The following is a 12,269-nucleotide window of genomic DNA, read 5'->3' on the forward strand; positions in this document are numbered from 1 at the left end:
TCCAAAGTAAAATTTATAAATATTATATGGATTGGCTGCATGCACATTTATCCTTTTGAGCAAAATAAAATGTATCTGCAAAATATAATTCTGTAAGTGCAAATTCACCCCATAGACTTATCTGTATGTGCGTGCATGAGAGAATGTTAATGCATGTGAAAGAGTGTCTTTGTGTGTGTGTGTGTGTGTGTGTGTGTGTGGTAGTGGGGTCACCAGTCGTGTGACATGAATCCAAGGTATTGAACTTGGCTCCCAGCCTCTGCTCGGCCACTCTGCTTTGTTGCATATCCTGATGGTCACCTGAAGATCTAAGGCCAAATGTCCCTGGCCACTGAAGCACTCCCTGACTGGGAGGGAACACCCCTATCTGGCGATTGTTGCAGGATATCCATTCATCTGTTGTAGCATTTGCCTGGTCTCACCAATGTACCATGCCTCAGTGCATTCTTGCCTGCAGCTAATGAGACAGACTAGGCTTGTACGCACTGGAATTTGGAAAAGTAATAGACAACTTGATTAAAAATCTTAAGATTCTGAGGGATCCTCACTAGATAGATGTGGAAATGTATTTCCCAATATAATGGATCAAGATCTAGTATTTACCCTTTTAAAACCGATAAGGCAAAATCTTTCTCCAAGTCATGAGTCTTTGGAACTCTGTTCATGAAAATGTGATGAAAACAGTGTCCTTTGAATATGTTTAGGATCAAGTTGGATAGATTCTTGTCAAGCAAGGAAGTTATCAGGGATCAGCAGGAATGTTGATTTGATATTATAGTCTGATCGATGATTGGTAAAGCTGACACATGGGACTAAATGGTGTAATCCAGTTCCTTGTTGACATATAATTACATTTTTAAATCTTATTTTTAGGAGATATCATTTGTGACTTGTATTTTCTTCCTATTAAATTCAGAATGAAAAGCCACATGTTATCATGCTGCAGGTATCAGTAAAATTATGACCAGCAAGATTTCTAACAAGCACCCTCCTGGACTGTTTTGCAGGTCAACAGAAGTAGGAAAAATCAATTGGATTAAGCATGTGTCACCAATATTTTGCAGTTTTCCAACTGAGATCATAATTGTTAATTTTACAAGAAACGCTTTCTTGCAAGTGTGTTACAGAAACCGAAAGCTATTTGACTGGAACTTCAGAGAGCAATATCATAATGACAGTTGTTCTTAATAATATAAACCCTCTACTATATTGCCATGAGTAAATTCTTCATAATTCTTGCAAGAGGACTGGAGATTGTTTTGAAAATTGTAAATCTCAAAACATGCATCCTTCAGAAAGGAGATTGAAAGCTTGTGATTTGCCATTTTATCATCGGATTGATTTTTATATCTGATAGTGAATAAAATAAAAATCAATTAATCAGCCAACACAACAGAAGACAGCAATTTTAATCAAGTGCCTCGAGGTGGACATTCTGTATTTCTAATCTTATGAAAATATTTTTTTAAGGAGATCTTTATGATATTCAGCGAGTCAATAATGATATAACCACGAACACATATATGCTTCTGTTTAATTCCTCTCTGCTTCTTTACGCTAGATAATATTTTAAACAAGCTGCAATGAGCCAGTTTGTGATTTGTGGAAGTAAGGGGAAAAAGCTAAAGAGTGTTCTTTTTGAAACTCTTGATTCCAAATTGAAGCAGATTCAATAGCACGAAAGAAATTGATCTTTAAAAAGAGTGCGCGTGTAACCAATTAGATAGCATTCTCAAGAGCTGGCATAGACACACTAATCTAAATGGCTTTTGCTGTGGTATGATTATATAAAGTAACTAAAAACTTCAGTGTTGACAGTAAACGTTGTGCAGGGTGCATTAGCATATAAAATATTAACTTTTTAAAGCTATAGATTTATTATGAAAGATTTGACTTAGAATATAGAACATTATAGCGAAGTACAGGCCCTTCAGCCTTCAATGTTGAGCTGACCTGTGGAACCAATCTATTTTCATCCATATGTTTATCTAATGACCATTTAAATGCCCTTAAAGTTGGCGAGTCTACAACTGTTGCAGGCAGTGCGTTCCACACCCCTACTACTCTGAGGAAGGAAACTACCTCTGTCTGTCCTATAATCTATCACTCCATTAATTTAAAGCTATGTACCTTTGTACTAGCCATCGCCATCTAAGGAAAAAGGCTCTCGCTGTCCGCCTTTTATTATTATCTGATGTCTCAATTAATATCAACCACCTCCTATCTAACGAAAACAGCCTCAGGTCCCTCAGCCTTTCCTCATAAGACTTTCCCTCCATACCAGGCAACATCCTAGTAAATTTCCTCTGCACCCTCTCCAAACCTTCCACATCCTTCCTAATAATGCGGTGACCAGAAATGTATGCAATACTCCAAGTGCGGCCACACCAGAGTTTTGTACAGCTGCAGCACGACCTCGTGGCTCTGAAACTCTGACCTTCTACCAATAAAAGCTAACGCACCATATGCCGCCTTAACAACCCTATCAACCTGGGTGGCAACTTTCAGGGATCAATGTACATGAGCACTCCGATCTCTCTGCTCATCTACACTACCAAGAATCTTACCATTAGCCCAGTTTTCTGGATTCCTGTTGCTCCTTCCAAAGTGAATCACCTCTCACTTTTCCACATTAAATTCCATTTGCTACCCCTCAGCGCAGCTCTGCAGCTTATCCATTTCTATCTGTAACCTGCAACATCCTTCGGCTCTATTCGCAACTCCACTGATCTTCGTGTCATCCGCAAATTTACTGACCCATCCTTCTAAGCCCTTATCTAGGTCATTTATAAAAATGATATCATTTGCAAAATGTTTTTTTATGGAGTTAGCAAATTGGTAATTCATCAATTTTTTTTTTTCAGCTTGCATCTTCTACATTATACTATTATCTAAACAGTTTTGTCAGCAACTGTAATTAGAATATTTCAGTAGTTTTCTCAATTTCTTTGAGTATATAAAAAGACCCTTGTTTACATGCCCTTCAAACATCCATAAACACTACACCCATAGGTTTTCCATTATCTAATGTTCTGGCTATATCTTTAAAAAGGACTTAATACATTTGCAAAGCGTAGTTTTTCCTTTCACCAACCATGCTGCACATCCATAACCATTTGTCAAATATGCTTGCACTTGCGTAATGTGATTAGGTAGAGCCAATATAATTTGATTTGAGTTTACGAAGTCCCTATTCTAGTATTTTTTTCCATTACTGAACTCGGGTTCATGGTGTGCTTACGTTTCATCCTCCTCCTTAAATAAGTGTTGCATTTATTCCTTGCCTCATAGAGGGTTGCGGTGAATCTCGTGAATTCTGTTAGCTAAGAACCAGTGCAGCCACTGGCTCTGCAGCCATCTTTTTAAAAATCCTAAAATGTAGGCTATCAAATAGAGGGCTTTGTCAATGTTTAGATCCAGTTGATTTCTCCAGAATTTTATCTTCACTTTGGTGTTCCTTACCCTCATCGTATTTGCAGTATTTTTTGTGCGCTTCATTAACTTTCAGAAAGCTAAATAATGGATAGAACTAGGGTTGATGTTTGCGCACTTTTGATAGTTATTTGCAGAATTACACATTAAGGCATGTATCCCCCTAATGTTCACTGTTTGAGTCTGTTGATTCATTGACATACAGCGGTAAAGCGGTAGATGTGGTGTATATGGATTTTAGTAAGGCGTTTGATAAGGTTCCCCATGGTAGGCTACTGCAAAAAATACAGAGGTATGGCATTGAGGGAGAGTTGGAGGTTTGGATTAGGAATTGGCTGGCTGGAAGAAGACAGAGGGTAGTAGTTGATGGTAAAGGTTCATCTTGGAGCGAAGTTACTAGCGGTGTTCCGCAAGGATCTGTTTTGGGACCATTGCTGTTTGTCATTTTTATAAATGACCTGGAGGAGGGGTTAGAAGGTTGGGTGAGCAAGTTTGCGGATGATACGAAAGTCGGTGGAGTTGTTGACAGTGAGGAAGGATGTGGCAGGTTACAGCGGGATATAGATAAGTTGCAGAGCTGGGCAGAAAGGTGGCAAATGGAGTTCAATGTAGGTAAGTGTGAGGTGATTCACTTTGGTAAGAGTAACAAAAAGATGGGGTACTGGGCTAATGGTCGGATACTTGGTAGTGTGGATGAGCAGAGGGATCTTGGTGTCCATGTACACAGATCTCTGAAAGCTGCCACCCAGGTAAATAGTGCGGTGAAGAAGGCATATGGCGTACTGGCTTTTATTGGTAGAGGAATTGAGTTCCGGAGTACTGAGGTCATGTTGCAGTTGTATAAGACTCTGGTGCGGCCGCATCTGGAGTATTGTGTGCAGTTTTGGTCGCCATACTATAGGAAGGATGTGGAGGCACTGGAACGGGTGCAGAAGAGGTTTACCAGGATGTTGCCTGGTATGGTAGGAAGATCATATGAGGAAAGGCTGAGGCACTTGGGGCTGTTTTCATTGGAGAAAAAAAGGTTTAGGGGTGACTTGATAGAGGTGTACAAGATGATTAGGGGTTTAGATAGGGTTGACCATGAGAACCTTTTTCCACGTATGGAGTCAGCTATTACAAGGGGGCATAGCTTTAAATTAAGGGGTAGTAGGTATAGGACAGATGTTAGGGGTAGATTCTTTACTCAGCGAGTCGTGAATTCATGGAATGCCCTGCCAGTAGCAGTGGTGGACTCTCCCTCTTTATGGGCATTTAAACGGGCATTGGATAGGCATATAGAGGATAGTGGGCTAGTGTAGGTTAGGTGGGCTTGGATCGGCGCAACATCGAGGGCCAAAGGGCCTGTACTGCGCTGTATTTTTCTGTATTCTATGTATGTTCTATGAATCCCCAGTCAGTGTCCAGTGCTTGCATACAGTTATGGTCGTATAGTCATAGAGATGTACAGCATGGAAACAGACCCTTCGGTCCAAATTGTCCATGCTGACCAGATATCCCAACCCACTCTAATCCCTGGTCCATATCCCTCCAAACCCTTCCTATTCATATACCCATCCAGATGCCTTTTCAATGTTGCAATTATGCTAGCTGCCTCCACTTCCTCTGACAGCTCATCCCGTACACGTACCCCTCTCTGCTTGAAAAGGTTGCCCCTTAGGTCTCTCTTATATTTTCCCCTCTCATCCTAAACCTATGCCCTCTAGTTCTGAACTCCCCCACCCCAGGGAAAAGATTTTGTCTATGTATCCTGTCCATGATTTTCTGGCCCTCATGATTTTATAAACCTCTTAGGTCACCCCTCAGCTTCTGACGCTCCAGGGAAAACAGCCCTAGCCTATTCAATCTCTTCCTATAGCTCAAACCCTCCAACCTTGGCAACATCCTTGTAATTCCTTTCTGAACCCTTTCAAGTTTCACAACATCCTTCTGATAGGAAGGAGCTCAGAGTTGCATGCAGTATTCCAACAGTGGCCTCACCAATATCCTATACAGCTGCAAAATGACCCACCAACTCCTGTACTAAATACTCTGACCAATAAAGGAAAGTACACCAAACGCTGCCTTCACTATCCTATCTACCTACGACTCCATTTTCAAGGAGCTATGAACCTGCACTCCAAGTTAAATAAAACTTGTACACAATTAATAAATGACACATATGTTTAATTTTGGCTGTGAATGTTTTGAATGCTGTTTAAAGAGTTTGCATAAACAAAGGGGCCCATGACATAATTTTGAAATGGTGGAAGCAACAGAGCTAATCTCTAAACTGGCATTGCCAAACAATTCAGTGAGAAGTGACCCAGGACTGAGTCTCCGACAGATGAAGTGGAGCTACCCCAGAAGCATGTGTGGATCCGGAAAGTTCAGACTTGAAATGAAGTCAATTGCCTTGTCAAACCTACATCAATTCAACTATCAAGACCTCACTGGTTGGCCCTCTCCTGCTGTTGTGTTGCCCTCTTCAGGAGCTGGGAGGCTGAGCCAGCTGTTGTGACTCATCATCTCCTTGTCCAAACTCCAGGATGTGTTGTCAGATGGCACTATTCCCATCTCTGGAAAAGAAAACATGGTTTAATTCACCACCTCGCTCCCTGCAGATTTCTCCATCCATGACCTGCAATATTCCATTGACACTCAATGCAAACTTGAGGAACTGCACTTTAGAATTCAAACTCCAATAACTTTTAAATTAAACTTCAGTAAATTTATATCATAACCACTGCCTTCAATTTATTTTCGTGTTTTGTTTTGTTGTTTTGCTGGGTTGGTCCTGTTTTCTCCCCTTTTTCTCTTATTGCATTTTTACAGCCATTCAAACCTTATATGAACGTACACTTTGTTCTTTATCGTTTACCATTCTTTTTCGCTGTTAGATTGTGAAATCCTTTATTTAATCTGCCTTGGCCTTTAACAAAGAGCTTCTGTTTTGTTCTCCTTGCCCCTTTGCCCTACTAGTGGCTTCAAAACTCTGCTGAAAGACCCAAAATGTTAACTGTTACTCTGTACAAATGCTGTCTGATCTGAATTTTCTTCAGCATTCACAATATGTTGCTTTGAACAGTTACTACCAAATTCATGCTCACTTTCCATAATTAATTTGTGCCTTTCTCAATTGAAATTGATACTGTTCCTTGGAATTGATTCCACATCAAAAATTAAGTAAAATGACGTATAATTACTTTGCTCACCTTTTTAAACACAGCTGAACTCCTGTCCTAACTGATCTATTCTTGATGCAATCAAAATTGTTCACCCTGTGTCAGCTGAAGTTGTTGAATAGATACTTGACATCGACATTAACTATAACTGTGTCCCCAAAGCTGTATCATTAAAAAATTGTAAACAACAGAATAATATTGGCAATCCACCAATCCTCTGGTACCATACCTTTAAATACTAGAGCCTCCATTTCATTTCTTTCAGTAATCTTTTGATATACTTAATAGGCGAAGGTGATTGATCTGCTCTCCAAGAAGCTAAATTCACCTCTTCTGTATTTTTTTATATATTCTTTGTGGCTTGTTATAGTGTTAAACTGCCAGAGACTGGAAAAAAAGTATTTTTGTGTACCACCTTTTGCCCTCTTTTTACCTTGTTGTGAAGGGGGTTCTAAATTTGTCTAACTCATCTGTGGTGTCTGTATAAACATGTTTTCCTCGGCCCATTAAATCTCCTTGTATGAATCTCATTGCTCTAACACTGATTTGCCTCCAAGTAGCTATTTCCAACCTACTTTTGCTAACCTCATTTCTCAGCTTAGTAATATTAGCCTTCTCCTAATTTAGAATGCCCTTGCTTATTTTGTTTGCCCTTTTCCACAATTGTGCTAAATACATATGGATTATTAGTCATTACTATTATAGTACTCTTCCTGTTTTCATTCCTACTGAAATAGTACTATTCAGGTTATTGCAGTGAAGGCCTAATATTGTGTGAGAATTAGAATTATTTTTGTAAATTTAGTCAAATCTGGTACTTTAACTGATGGACATTAATGGCATCAACTCACTAGATCAAAGTCTATGTTGAAACTATCCTATTGAGTAAGAAGTGTGCCATGTTAGTTAACCTAAGAGTTTGCAAAAAAACACTAGAGGTATCTCTTTTATAATGTTATTTATGTCTTTACATCTGAACTAGGTGAAAATGATCCATTCTCTTGGAGGCAAAATTCTGACGTTTATTTCGAAGATACAATTACAAAATTAATGAATGCACCATGACTCTTATTAGTTCTATGTTTTCATATATCTATATGTCAAGGAAAGCAGAGTGTGGTTTGTGTGCTTAGCGCACAAATTTCTCTATGCTGAGCAGAGCAAAGGTGAATCATCTGTCACAGAGGAATTGGAAAGTACTTGTATCAGAACAAAGGGCACTTGGGAGATGTCAAACATAATTTGGATTTACCAGCACCATCTGCTAAATAGTGGTACTTAAAATTACCCATTCATGTTAATAGCAGATACTGCAAAAAATCCATGTGACAAGAGAAGACTTGTTTTATATTTTGAATAGTTTGATTGGCCATCATAAGATATCTAGTATTTTCTTTGCACTGGATACTAGGCCAGCAATATTAGTACAAAATTCAAACATTATTTATTAGTATGTTAAAACTGAGTTTTATCTTCTGGAAATTTCCACTCCGTGAAGTTTGCATCAGCATTTTCCAGAAGATTTAACTGTGACTACTCTATGCAAAGTTTTTGATATAGGTTCAAATCTCAAATATTAACCATACAGCATACCTTTTAGACATTGAACATTGTGTTTGTTGCATAATTAAAAGAACATTACAGCTGACCCAATTTTCCTTTCCTGGACAAGATTAATTGCAATATTAATTAAGTTCTGCAAACTTAGAAATTAAAATACATTGTAATTCTTGGTAATAAATGAAGATTTCATGTAATTTGTGTAGTTGAGCAGGCATTTTCCTGGACTCATCAATTGCAGGACAGAAGCACATCAAAGATTAAAGCAGTTTGGTCTCCCTTTTGTCTCTTTTGAGAAACTAAATGCATGACAAGTACTGTGTAATGTATAATTGGTAATCCTGTTGGTTCCATTGTCTTTATTCAATAATTTGTGTTGGCTTTGTTACTGTTGTTATGCATCCACTAGAGACCATTGAATATTGGTCATCTGTTTTCATTTGAAAGAAAGATTGGGGAAAATCAGCTTCTAATTTTTTTGTCAGATATTGCAGAGCCATGAACATAGTCAAAATTTTCTCTGCAATTAAGACCTGCTTTGTTTACGTAAGAGTTACCACATTACAAAAAATATTGGACTGATGTAGGTGGTAGCAATCTGAAATTAAAATATATAAAATGTGTGAAACAGTTACATATCAGGTTGGTGATCCTTGGCCAGAGCATGAACTGTATTTTTAGTATGCACGTTAGTACAAGTAGACAACCCTTTATCCGAAATCAGAAAACTCCAAAGTTTGAAGTTTTTTTTGTGAAATTATTTTTCTCATTAATGAGGTTGTTTGGCGTGCAACCAGTTAACCCAAGTTGACACCTACTTGATGTGACATGGAGGTATGTGGCCCAGCATTGGCAGGCCTCAATTCTGTCTCAAGGTCCATTTTACTCAGTGAGTCTGTTCCTCTAGTAAGATTTTTTTTAAAAAAATTTCACCATCAAACTGTCACTTATTCTGAAATTCTAAAAATTCTGATTCCAAAAACCAGCTGGTCCCAACCATTTCAAATAAAGGATTGTACACCTGTACCTTCTAGGCATTAAAAAGTTAAAACAAAAAAGATGGCTAAGAGGTATTCTGATGTGAGCTGAGCTGTATATTCATAATTTTAGATGAGGGAATTAAGTCTAATGTGGGTAAATGTGCGATTATCCATTTTGGAAGCAAAAACAGAAAGGCAGATTATTGCCTGAATGGTGATAGTTTGGGAAAGAGGGTGGTGCAATGTGGCAAGGAAGAAGCCAAATGGTGTGTTGGCCATCAGCAAGAAGATTCAAGTATAGGGGAAGAATGTCTTGCTGCAATTATACTAAGCCTTAAGTTATAATTATACTTAAGACCCTGTGCTGATTTCATGATATTGTTAAGGAAGAATGTTCTGGCTATGGAGGGAGTCCAGCAAAGGTATACAGACTGATGCTTAGGATGGTAGACTAAATTAGATTACTTAGTTTGGAAACAGCCCCTTCAGCCCAAAAAGTCCACACCAACCCGCCAAAGCGCAACCCACCAGACCCATTCCCCTACATTTACCCCTTCACCTAACACTACGGGCAATTTAGCATGGCCAATTCACCTAATCTGCACATCTTTTTGGACTGTGGGAGGAAACCGGAGCACCGGGAGGAAACCCACATGGACATGGGGAGAATGTGCAAACTCTACATGCAGTCACCTGAGGTGGGAATTGAACCCGGGTCTCTGGTGCTGTGAGGCAGCAGTGCTAACCACTGTGCCACCATGCCGCCCATGACCTATGAAGAGAGACTGGGTCGCTTGGGACTATACTCAGTGGAGTTTAGAAGAATTGGAAGGGGAATCTCCTAGAAACCTGTAAGTTATAACAGTCATCAGGAACATACTTTCTGCATTTATTCTGTCAAATCCTAAGGAGTCCAGAACTAGGGGTCACAGTTTAAGCATGCATTTAGAACCGATGAGGCAAAATTTCTTCTCCCAGAAAATGGTTAGCCTGTGGAATTCTATGCCACAGAAAGCAGTTAAGCCAAAACATTGAATGCTTTCAAGAAGTTGTTAGATATGGTTCTTAAGTCAAAAGGGATAAAAGTGTATGTGAAGAAAGCAGGAACAGGGTACTGAGTACAGGGTATGAATGATGAGCTATGGTAATATTGAATGGCAGTGTAGGCTCTAAAGGCTACTCCTTTTAATTTTCTGTTTTGATGTACAGACTGAAGTTTGAAAGTTAAATGGCTGGTCTATATCCTCCTGAGTTGAAGAGGAAAGCTGAAGGGAAGTTATTTGGATCAGATACTTAAACATTTCAGCGTTGGGTCCAGAGAGCAGCTTTTGAGGAGGCAGCCAAATAATTTTGTTTCTTTACTCCAACAGTGAGCACTCCTTTTGTTCATAATTTTTTCATTTAAATTTTCCAATCCTTTTCACTCCTTTCTTTCTTCTCTTACCTTTCAATGCTATTAACACATCGCACTTGACATCTTCCTTTAGTTTTGCAAATAGGATAATGTTGTGTGGACCTTTTTTTGTAGTCCAGATGTGAAGTGAGGTGCAGTTGCTTCTGCATCTTGTAGAAACTAATGACATTAGAAAGTGATTGTGACATTTGCAATGAAGGAATGAGTCTTTGTAGCTCATCTGACTTGTGCTTCATAGGCGGTATTAAGACCCATGTGAAATACTGGATGATGTGGCTAGAAGTTTTAGCCCTCGCAGTAAGTCAATGCATGAGGTCCACATGCAGAATTATATAACAAATGTCTTGACACCTGTACTGTGGTGTTTGTTTGTTTAATGCTGCATCGGGTTGCAAATTGTGTGCATGTAGAGCCTGCTCCTTTGGGTATAATAAACTTACTACACCCACTCCTGGTGTGGTGGCAGTAGTCCTTTTTCATTCTGTGCACATTTTGAATGAGATTGAAATATAGGATAGGTGGCAACTCTTGAACTGAAGCTCAGCTTCTCAATTCAGGTGACTCCTGAACCTTCATGATGACTTCCCCTACTCCTTTAGTGATTGTCAAGTTTGCATCTGAGCATGCTGCCTCCAAACCCTGCAATTGACTTGCTAAGTACCCCTGTACAGCACTCATCCTGATAAATCTCTCCTCAGCTTGCAGTAGAATTGACAGTGGCCCAAACTCCCTGACTGGGCAGCCCTGACTAATGACTAGACCGCTACGTAATTTCCACAAGCTTCCTGACTGACCCATCACTAATTCCTGGAATAGTTGCTTTGGACATGTAGGACTGCCCACTGTCTACTCTCCAGACAGGAGTAAGGCAAACCACCTGACTCTGGCTCAAGTACCCGAATTATTGCATCTAACGTCAAACATTGTGGGCAATACTCTTTGATGTGTGGGACCTCCTAATTAAAAACAGTAGTTCTTGAATTGACTGATAATTACTCCACTTCACTTCAGTTTTGCCATTTTGTTGCAGCACACTCAGTATCTCAATGTATTAACAGCATAGGCTGCTGTATGTGCTGCTGATCATTGTTTACAACCATGACCAGCTACCTGGATTTGTGTGTGCACTAAAAGGCAAGACAGAGGTGCTGTTAACATCCCAGAAGGTACAAAGTGAGTGAGCAGTAAGAAAATATGTGAAGATGCCTGAAGTTAGCCTTTCTCTTTTGATGAAACTGATGGCTTTTCCTGCACATGTAATAGCATTACAATCCAAGGTGTTGGCATGCTCCACTGTGCAGTATTGGGTGGACAACTGCTTTAAGTGGATTAGAGATGTGCTATGAAAATGCGGATGAAATTGATGGGTGTCTGATGCCAGTATACACCAGAGGGAAAGGAGGCAGCAAGAGGAGTTGGCAAATGGTCACTGCTATGGAGAATAATCTGAAATGTGGCTGCTGACCAAATTGGCGGCCTGGAGGAGCAAACAGTTTGCTGAAACTAGCTACCAGCTCTAACTTTTATTTCGGGAATTGTTGCTGTCTTTTTGTTTTCTCCACTGCTTGGGAGAAGCATACTGCATATAAATGAGTTGAGGTTGGGTACAAATGAGATATCTTCGAGGAGAAAGTGAGGGCTGCAGATGCTGGAGATCAGAGCTGAAAATGTGTTGCTGGAAAAGCACAGCAGGTCAGGGAGCATCCAAGGAACAGGAGA

The 12,269-nt window shown here is 39.6% G+C and overlaps 1 protein-coding gene across 5 annotated transcripts in view; it reads left to right on the forward strand.

Annotated features, from left to right (window-relative positions):
• khdrbs3 (KH domain containing, RNA binding, signal transduction associated 3) overlaps positions 1–12,269 on the forward strand; it is a 181,596-nt gene that overhangs the window by 130,732 nt on the left and 38,595 nt on the right. The window lies entirely within an intron of this gene.

Source organism: Chiloscyllium plagiosum, unplaced genomic scaffold (genome assembly GCF_037043375.1).
Source record: "Chiloscyllium plagiosum isolate Xiang-an unplaced genomic scaffold, Cpla_swu_hap1 HiC_scaffold_4, whole genome shotgun sequence".
NCBI classification, from domain to species: domain Eukaryota; kingdom Metazoa; phylum Chordata; class Chondrichthyes; order Orectolobiformes; family Hemiscylliidae; genus Chiloscyllium; species Chiloscyllium plagiosum.